Here is a 9,308-nt window from a genome sequence, read left to right on the forward strand (position 1 = left end):
CTCTTTTAATTACTTAGAGTTGGCCTGGCCCATGACCTTAGTGTTTGGTCTAGCCTATGGCTTTCATATTTTCCTAAACGGTTGCTTGATAGTATATATCTACGAGGAGGGAAGAGTGCGACGGATCTGGAAAAACTTGTAAGCTTTGGATAGTGTTCTTTTGGGAGATCTGGGTTCCTCGAATACCCAGTTTACCTGTAGGAATCTTTGAATGAGTGAAGTTACTTCCATTTCCATTTTATAGTTCTGCTCTTACCATTTACATTGCTGTATTACATTTTCCATTTACAAAAGGGGTTAATTACAATTGGTATCTAGAGCCACCGATCTTGCCATGGAGTCCAAATGGTGCTTACAGTGAAGTCTTCAAAAGGTAAAAACCTAAAAATCTTGGTCGATTCTTCCTTCACTATTTACTATGTGAAGCTCAATATCGAATATGCTTAATGAAGAAACATCTATCCATTGGAGCAACAACAAGTGAGACACATAGGAGTTCTTTTAGAAGATGACTTTATGTTGTTAGGAACGACAATATTTGACGATGGTTATGTTATTCTTGAGATGACAAGCAAAGAAAATGGATCAGAAAAATTCAAAGAAGGGATAGAAAGCCCGATGGACAACCGAAGAAACACAAAAAGAGCTAGGGCATGACGAAAGTGGAGCAAAGGATGAAGAACATATCTGCAGATCAAGCGATTCGGGAGGTTCCACGCTGGAAGCTTCCTTTTGGTCTCTACTCAAGTTCGATCTTGAGCTTCCTCCTAATCTTTCGTGCCTTGCTTCTGAAGGCAATAATTTCTCTGCATATAGGGCTTATGTTCGCCCAAGGCTGTCGTCGAATGTGATTGACAATACTGCCATCATGAAGACTAAGAGCATCAAAACCATAGCGATAGATGAAATTGTTCCTCTTATTCTACTGCCCGAGTATGCAGGTGCAAGGGTACAAGGAATGACTACAGGGGTCCTACAAACCCTTGCATTAAAAATTGATGGGTACAAAATTCAGATTGTAGATTGCAGGGGTCCTCTCTTGAATGGATTCGATTTACAAGATGTGATCATCGAAAACAAAGCTCGTGAAGCAGTGAAGCTGTAGATGGATGGACTCGTTATCAATTTCCCTCTCCATGTTTCGTTCGATGTCAAGCTCGTTGAGATTGAATCTTTGATCGGAGATGGAGCCAAGAACCAGATCACCAAGATGAACCTCATCAACAGCGGGAAGGTTGGACCTCGTCTAGTTTGGCAACCTCCATGGAAATTCTCTATAGACTCGAATGAAAACTTCAGAGATTCACTTTCAAGAGAAGGTGAATTTGTAAAAGATGAATTGGTTATGGAAGAGAGCAACGGAGATAAAGAAGAAAATCCTGGTATTTTATTTCTTGGAGATTTTATTTCTATAGAAAGCGGGAGTAAGAATGTTTGGTTTGCCATAGAAGAGAGCAACTCAGAAAAGAAAGGAAATTTTAGGAGAATATAAAAATAACAGAAATAGAGGTGATGCTAGAGAGTTGTTTGAGAAAATTCCTCATAGATATGTGGGGTCTTTGAATGCTATAGTTTTAAGGGCACCTAAGTTGTTTGTTGAATGGCCACTTAAGGGTGTTTTTGCACCCTTTGATAAAGGACGAAAAAGTATTCATATGGGTCTGCATGAATTTTCTAGACGGATTCAGAAGATTGAATTTATTCATGGGTTGGTATGTAAGATAGATTATGACTCTTCATTTGGGTGGAGGAACATTGAAGAAGAAGGCAATGTGGGTGAGTTTGCTGAAAAATGTAAGGGGAAGAAATTTTTTGCTCACTATCTGTTTGACACATTGCCACTTAATGCGGTTTTTGAGCCTTTTGATAGAGGAAAGGAAGGAAACCTTGTTGGAATAAATTGTGATGGCCTGGATGTTATGGAATATGAAGTCCAGATCTTTATGTTGCGATTGAAGAGGATGGTAGAGGAAGCAGACTTGGATAGATTGGATTACTTGAGCATGGTTGTAAAGCAATCTAGTTTGGATTCTAGGCTTGGAATGTTTACTTTTACCATGGGTACAGATTCCGAGAACAATGAAGATTAGACTAGCAAGTCCTTAACAACAACCAGTGTTCCCAAGAGAAGCTTAGGTGATAGCAAGAAGGTTTTAACAATGATGCCCAAGCATTTCCAGAAAGGGCCTTAGTTATTAATGTTCCAACCATGAGGACAAGGTATTTTGGAGGGAAAGGCAATATAGTTACAACTTCATGGATCATGAAGCATAGAGATGGAAAACCAATTCCCCAATGGGACAAAAGTTTGAGGCTTTTACCCATGTCAATCATGCTTTTGGTGCTATGCGAATGTTCCTTTAATCTTGGTGGGATATTTGGTTTTGAGAAGAGCAGGTTTGACACTAAGAATGTTGCAAGTGATGTCCAATTTTCCAAGGTTTCGATAGTTACTCTCCTCTTCAAAATAAACACTCTGAGTTTCCTGAATGCAGCAGTGACTATCAAGACTACACTCCGTGCATAGATCCAAGGAGGTGGAAGAAGTACGGTGTTCATCGACTTAGTTTCATGGAAAGCCATTGCCCTTCAGTATTTGAAAGAAAGGGGTCTCAAGTCATTAATGCTCCAACCTTGAGGAAAATGTTTTTTGGAGGGAAAGGCAATGTAATGAACCCAATTAGCTTGGGCTTGCTCGATGAGCCTCTTAATATTCATTGGGCCTAGTTCATTTTCAATAATAATTTCTTTAATTGAACTATTTTAATTACTTAGAGTAGGCCTAGCCCATGGCCTTAGTGTTTGGTTTGGCCTAGGGCCTTCATATTTTCCTAAATGGTTGCTTGATAGTATATATCTAGGAGGAGGGAAGAGTGTGACGGATTTGGAAAAACTTGTAAGCTCTGGATTGATGGACACCAAGGTGGACCAAGTCTTAAAGATCATTTGCAAGTCTCAGATGGAGCAATCACAAGATCAAGAGCTAAGAAGTGCAATGAAGTAATGCAAGAATTGGTGCAATCTACTTGGGACGAGTCTTACAAGAGCCAAATATTCAAGATGGGCTTGAGAGAAGGAGATCCAGTGATCATCCACGTGATACAAGCTATGGAAGAGTGCAACATAAATTAGGGCCTATTATTTATGTTTATGTGATTGAAGGCCTCAGACTTGTTTATTTCATTAAAGTGGCTTATTTTATTAGTTATAAGAATTAGTCTAGAATAATTGGGTTTGGGGATGCTTGGCCCACATATATTTTATTTTGTTGAACTAGGGTTTTAAGAAGTTACTGTAAACGCGACACTATTTACTCAAGGGTATTTTTGGAAGAAAGGGCTTTATTTGGGCTAGAGTTTTACTTAGGTTTTGATTTAAATACTCTTTGTAGCCTCATTTTAATGAAGTTTATGAAATTTGATGAATTTATTCATTGTGAGTTGAGTTTATCTCATTTTGTTCTCGAATGAACTTTTGAACTTATCAAAGATAAATTACAACCTTTGTGGTGTTCTTCCTTATTATTTAGGTTCTTGAGACAGATTTTTCAACGGGTCTAGATTTTCATATAATCTAGGTTCTTGAAATGAGTTCCTCAAAGGGTCTACATTTTCCATTGGCTTGATCTTGGCTTTCTTGGGTGAGTTTTCAAATTGATTGTGGATTCAAGGGATTCCATTTCCACGGGTTCATATCATTTGGTATTCAGAGCTCGATTTCCATTAGATTTGATTCTATCTTTTTTAATTCTTGCATTACTTATGAAAAAAAAAAGTATAGAAATTTCCTTCATCCTAGGGCTGCAGAATTTCTCATTGTTTTCTAGGGTTTCCTTATTCTTGGATTAGGGTTACCATGTTCTTTGATTAGGGTTGCCTTGTTTTTAGATTAGGGTTGCAAAAAAAAAAAAAAAAAAAAATAGAGAGAGAGAGAGGGGCTGCCGTATATCACTTATTCTAGGGTTTTGAGTTATTGTTAGGGTTTTGTCAATTGCTTATTGTTTTGATTGTGATCAAATCAATTGGTGAAAAGAAAAGAAAGGAAAAAAAATTGTCAAAAAAAAAAAAAAATAGAAATCCACTTTTTTTCTTGAGCCTTATCATCAAAGGGGCTGCATACTTCATTATAGTTTGTATCTTGCTTCATTCGTATAATTTCCTTGATTCTCATGTCATTTTATTCCTTTCATGTTTCTCTTATTCTTGTTTCTTGGACCTAATTACTAGTTGGGATAAAACAATGTTGTATTGTCTTGATTGAGTTCAATTAGTTATTAAAGAACTTGAGTGAGAAAACTCTTGAGGTAAAAGGTAAGAGAGTGTGAGACTATTATCGAGAAAAAGTCAATTAAGAGTGAAACACGAGTGGAGTGCCATTATTAGAATGTAAACAAGGGAGTGTGTGAGGTTTTCCAATAACATTTTTTTTTGTGCAGCACATTACGATATCTCATAGGAGTGACTCATCACCAAGGGGGTAGCAGATAACTCATCCTTTGTGTTGCAAGCCATGCAACAACAATTTGAGCGGTTGAACTTTGTGTTGGGTGAAGTGAGAGATATGATGGATCATCAAGAAGCAACAATTAGAAATATGTAAGGTGGGAGAGATAGGAGGCGACGTAAGTCTAGTGTTGAAAATGAGTATGAGAATGAAGGAGATGGTGAGGATGAGGAAGACCTAACATATGAAATTGGGTCGGGTAGACATAGAAAAGTTAGGCGTGAAAGAGCACTTGAGGGAACCTAAGAGGTCGGGATGGTGTAGATAGAGATCTTGGGAGCATCAAAATGAAAATACCATATTTCTAAGGTAGAACTGACCCTGAGGTTTATCAAGAGTGAGACAAAAAAATAAAGTTGATGTTTGATTGTCATAATTACTCTGAGGAGAAGAAAGTGAAATTGGTGGTAATTGAGTTCACTGATTATACTATTATTTGGTGGGATCATTTAGTGACCAATAGGAGGAGGAATTATGAGAGGCCTGTAGAGACATGGGGAGAGTTGAAAGCTCTCATGAGGCAGAGATTTGCACTTAGCCATTACTATAGAGACATTTACCAGAAATTATAAAATCTTACATAGGGGTCTAGGAGTATGGAAGATTACCATAAGGAGATGGAGGTGGCGATGATTCGGGCTAATGTAGAGGAGGACTGGGAGGCCACCATGGCTAGATTTTTGAGCGGTTTGAATATGAGAATAACCAATGTAGTTGAATTGCATCATTATGTGGAGATAGAGGACATGATGCACATGGCTATGAAGGTAGAGAGACAGTTTAAAAGAAAGCGGACAACAAGGTACACTTCGGTTTCTAGCATTACTTGGAAATCAAAGTAGGATAGGAATGATCCAGCTGAAGCAAAGAGAAAGACCAAACCACCTAAGGGGAAAGATGAAGAAACTAGCAACAAACCCAAGATAGAATCCCAACCTTCACGAAATAGAGATATTAAATGTTTAAGTGTTTGGGTTCAATGCGCATCGAATCTCAATGTCCAAATATGCGGGTGATGATTATACGTGATAATAGAGATGTGATGACTGAGAGTGAGGGTGTTAGTGAGGAGATGCCCGGGTTGGTTGATACTAGTGATGATGATGGAGTGGTGTACCCTGTGATAGATGAATCTCTTGTTGCCAAACATGCTCTCAATACACAAATTAAGGTGGATGATACGGAGCAGCAGAGTGAGAACATTTTCCATACTATATACCACATCAACAATAAGGAATGTAGTATGATCATTGATGGGGAGTTGTACTAATGTTGCTAGCACTATTTTTATTGAGAAATTGAATTTACCTACATTGAAACACTCAAGACCATACAAGTTGCAATGGTTGAATGATTGTGGAGAGGTTAGGGTAAATAGGCAAGTGGTAGTTTCTTTTTCAATTGGGAAATACATGGATGGAGTGCTTTATGATGTAGTGCCTATGCATGCTGGCCATATTTTGTTGGGAAAACCGTGGCAGTATGATAGGAAAGTGATTCATGATGGATTCAAGAATAGATATACTTTGGTAAATGACAATAAGACCATTACTCTTATACCATTGACTCGAAGACAAGTGTATCAAAATCAAGGGAAATTGAAAAGAGAGAATGAGTTGAAAAACACTTGTGAGGCCGAGAGTTCGAAAAAAGAAGATAAAAAGAGAGTGAAAGAAAAAAAGAGAGTGAAAAGAAAAAAGAGAGCGAAAGAAAAAAAAAAAGAGGGTGAAAAGAAAAAAAAAAGTGAAAAGAAAGAGAGAGTGAAGGAAATGAGAGAAAAATAAAGAGAAAAGTAAGTTCTTATGCTAAGACAAATTTTACTACTAACGAACTTGACAAACCATTGCCTAGTGTTGTTGTCTCTTGTTGTAGGGATATGAGGTCATGATTCCAAGTGGTGTGTTTAGTGGATTGCTATCTATTAGAGAGATAGAGCATTACATTGATTTTGTGCCTGGCGTGACAATTCCTACTGAACTTTCTTTGACAAACATGAGTCCTTGAAATACTTGAAGGGACAATGTAAGTTGAATAGAATGCATGCCAAGTGGGAGGAATTCATTGATACCTTTCCTCCTGTAATCAAATACAAATAAGGTAAAGAAAATTTTGTGGTTGATGCTTTAGCAAGAAGGTATGTCATTCTCTTCATTTTATATGCAAAGTTATTGAGATTTGAATATGATAAGAAATTGCATGCTAATGATGATGACTTTGCTAGTGTGTATGGAGCGTATGAAAAAGCATCGTTTGATAGGTGTTATAGACTAGATTGGTATTTGTTTAGAGAGAATAAATTTTGTGAGCCTACTAGTCTTATGTGTGAGATGCTAGTGCATGGATACGGTTTGTTGGGTCGTTATGGTGTAAAAAGGATTTTAAACGTGTTGCGTGACCATGGGTGGGAGCATTGCTTGTCATTCATTGAGTTTGCATATAATTAGAGTGCTCATTTTGGTGCAAGGAAGACTTTAAATGTGTTTCATGAACGTTTGTATGACTATCATTTGCAATTCTTTGACTTGTTGCATGAACGTTTGCAGGAATATCATTTGCCTTTATTAGAGTTTGCATCTAATAGGACCATGCATACTACTATTTCTTATTCTTCTTTTGAAGTTGCTTATGGTTTTAATCCACTTACTCCTTTAGTTTTGATACTTTTGCTTGTTGATGACAGGAGTAACTTGGATGTGATTTTCCAAATTCTTGAAAAAATTAATGAAAATTCATATCAACTGGATCTTCCAGGTAAATATCATATTTCTGCTACTTTTAATGTTTCAGATCTTTTTCCCTTTGATGCAGGTGGAGATTCGAGGTTGAATTGTTTTGAGAAGAGGGTGAATGATGGACACCAAGGTAGACCAAGTCTTAAAGATCCTTTGCAAGTCTCAGATGGAACAATCACAAGATCAAGAGCTAAGAAGTGCAATGAAGCAATACAAGGATTAGTGCAATCCACTTGGGACGAGTCTAGCAAGAGCCGAATATTCAAGATGGGCTTAAGAGAAGGAGATTCAATGATCATCCATGTGATACAAACTATGGGAGAGTGTAACATAAATTAGAGCCTATTATTTATGTTTATGTGATTGAATGCCTTGGACTTGTTTATTTCATTAAATGGATTTATTTTATTAATTATAAGAATTAGTCTAGAATAATCAGGTTTGAGGATGCTTGGCCCACATATGTTTTATTTTGTTGAACTAGAGTTTCAAGAAGTTACTGTAGCCGTGACACTATTCATTCAAGGGTATTTTTGGAAGAAATGACTTTATTTGGGCTAGGGTCTTAATTAGGTTTTGGTTTAAATACTCTTTGTAATCTCATTTTAATTAAGTTTATGAAATTTTATGAATGTATTCATTGTGAGTTGAATTTATCTCCTCTTGTTCTTGAATGAACTTTTGAACTTATCAAAGGTAAATCACAACCTTTGTGACATTCTTCCTTATAATTTAGGTTCTTGAGACATGTTTTTCAAAAGGTCTAGATTTTCATATAATCTAGGTTTTTGAAACGAGTTCTTCAACAGGTCTAAATTTTTCATTGGCTTGGTTTTGGCTTTCTTGGGTATTGTTCTTTTGGGAGGTCTGGGTTCCTCGAATACCCAGTTTATTTGTAGGAATCTTCGAATGAGTGAATTTACTTCCATTTCCATTTTGTAGTTCTACTCTTACCATTTACATTTTCCATTTACAAAAGGGGTTCATTACTCAATCTCTCTTGCTCTCTCTTTCTCCTCGAGTGAAAACCTATTTCAACCGAACCAGATCGGTATATATATTTTTATTTTTTTATATTATATTGTATATTTTATATACTAAATTGCTAAATAATATAACATAAAATTTTAATCTTATTATTCATATCTATTAATCTTATAACATAAAATTAATATAACATTTGATATAACATAAAACTAATCTTATAAAATTTAACAAAACATTTGATATAATATAAAATTAATCTTATAATTTTTAGTATTACATTTGATGTAACATATAATTTTTAATTTTATAACGTAAAAATTCATATGATATGAAATTTTAATCTTAAACATGAACATTAATATTAAGTTATTAATATAAACTTATTTTTGTGAAGAACAAGCATTAGAGGAATTGACTCTCAAGTCTGAACTTATGTAGCACCACAAGTGTAAAGGGAAAAGCGGAAAACCGGACCAAAATCGTGAACATCAAAAGTTCCTGTTTTGGTCATGAATCGGTCCGTATCGGTTCTTAAATTTCCAAAACCAATGAATATCGATTCTGTTCCAAAATTTGTCCAAAACTGGACCTGTTACACCTTAAAATAGAAACAATATTCTTCACTGTTTAAATTTTATTCATCATTATTCTTCTTTTGTGTGTAGAGGAAGTTGGGTAAAGTCAAGGACAACGACTACAGCAAAGAGCTCATCAACTTTGAAGATGATGGCCTCATGACCCTAATGCCCATGACTCCACCTTATCCAGACCCCTTGATTAGAGCTGTGCATTCATATTGGTTTTTTTCCAGTCTAGAACCTAGGTAATCAGATTCACACCCTCAGGGTACTTGCCTTTTACCCATGCAGGTACCCAAATACCTTATCCGACGTCCCTACTCGAAGGCGGATGCAGTTATCAGAAATCGGGTACCGATTCAAATACCTGGTACCTTTAACTAGATTTTAACTAAAAAGTATTATGTAAACTTAAACCGACGATCATTTTGATTAAGAAATCTCTCTTTCTCATCGTGCACCGAAATCCTAGCAGTTTTGCTTGAGACTTGTCTCCGTTTTCCTCATA

The sequence above is a fragment of the Juglans microcarpa x Juglans regia genome, chromosome 5D (genome assembly GCF_004785595.1).
Source record: "Juglans microcarpa x Juglans regia isolate MS1-56 chromosome 5D, Jm3101_v1.0, whole genome shotgun sequence".
Taxonomy (NCBI): domain Eukaryota; kingdom Viridiplantae; phylum Streptophyta; class Magnoliopsida; order Fagales; family Juglandaceae; genus Juglans; species Juglans microcarpa x Juglans regia.